The following is a 1768-nucleotide window of genomic DNA, read 5'->3' as shown; positions in this document are numbered from 1 at the left end:
CGAGCTCAAACCATTACCACTATCCCTGAAATATGCATTTCTGGGAGAAGGTGATACCTTTCTTGTAATCATAAGCTCTACCTTAGAGCCACAGGAAGAGGAAGCACTAATTCAAGTGCTAAAGACACACAAGGCAGCTCTTGGGTGATCCATCAGTGATCTTAAGGGCATTAGCCCAGCCAGATGCATGCACAAGATTTTATTGGAGGGTGACGCTATGCCAGTGGTTCAACCACAAAGGTGGCTGAATCCAGCCATGAAGGAGGTGGTGCAAAAGGAGGTCACTAAATTACTAGAGGATGGGATTATTTATCCCATTTCTGATAACCCCTGGGTAAGCCCTGTCCAAGTCGTCCCTAAGAAAGGCGGCATGACAGTAGTCCATAATGAAAAAAATGAACTAGTTCCTACAAGAACAGTTACAGGGTGGCGTATGTGTATTGATTACAGAAGGCTCAATACAGCTAACAGAAAGGATCATTTTCCTTTACCATTCATAGACCAGATGCTAGAAAGACTAGCAGGTCATGAATACTACTGCTTCCTGGATGGATATTTAGGTTATAATCAAATTGCAGTAGATCCCCAGGATCAAGAGAAAATAGTATTCAGATGTCCATCCGGAGTATTTGCATACAGAAGGATGCCATTTGGCCTGTGCAATGCACCTGCAACCTTTCAAAGGTGCATGCTCTCTATTTTCTCTAATATGGTGGAAAAATTTCTGGAAGTCTTCATGGATGACTTTTTAGTATTTGGAGACTCATTCAGCTCCTGTCTTGACCATCTAGCACTTGTTNNAATAGAGGTGGATCAAGCTAAGGTAGAGGTAATTGAAAAATTACCACCACCTGCCAATGTTAAAGCAGTCAGAAGCTTTCTGGAGCATGCAGGATTCTATATGAGGTTTATAAAGGATTTTTCAAAAATTGCCAAACCTCTAAGTAATCTGCTAGCTGCTGACATGCCATTTATCTTTGATAAGGAGTGTCTGCAGGCGTTTGAGACTCTGAAAGCTAAGCTGGTCACAGCACCAATCATCTCTGCACCAGACTGGACATTACCTTTTGAACTGATGTGTGATGCTAGTGACAATGCCATTGGTGCAGTGTTGGGACAAAGGCATGACAAGCTTCTACACGTCATTTACTATGCCAGTCATGTTCTAAATGACGCACAGAAGAATTACACAACCACAGAAAAAGAGCTACTTGCAGTGGTTTACGCCATTGACAAGTTCAGATCCTATTTAGTAGGATCAAAAGTGATTGTGTACATTGACCATGCTGCTCTTAAATATCTACTCACAAATCAGGATTCAAAACCCAGACTCATAAGATGGGTGTTGCTTCTGCAAGAGTTTGATATAGAAATAAGAGACAGAAAAAGGACAGAGAATCAAGTAGCAGATCACTTGTCCTGAATAGAACCAGTAGAAGGGGCGTCCCTCCCTCTTGCTGAGATCTCTGAAAACTTTCCGGATGAGCAACTCTTTGCCATCCAGGAAATGCCATGGTTTGCAGACATTGCAAACTACAAGGTAGTGAGATTCATACCCAAAGAGTACAGTAGGCAGCAATCAAAGAAGCTGATCACGGATGCAAAGTACTATCTTTGGGATGAACCATATCTCTTCAAGAGATGTGCAGACGGAGTAATCCGTAGATGTGTACCTAAAGAAGAAGCATAGAAGATCCTCTGGCACTGCCATGGATCACAGTATGGAGGACATTTTGGAAGTGAGCGAACAGCCACAAGAGTCCTCCAA

Source organism: Arachis duranensis, chromosome 4, assembly GCF_000817695.3.
Source record: "Arachis duranensis cultivar V14167 chromosome 4, aradu.V14167.gnm2.J7QH, whole genome shotgun sequence".
NCBI classification, from domain to species: domain Eukaryota; kingdom Viridiplantae; phylum Streptophyta; class Magnoliopsida; order Fabales; family Fabaceae; genus Arachis; species Arachis duranensis.
The sequence above is the reverse complement of the archived record's forward strand: the minus strand, read 5'-3'. Positions refer to the sequence as shown.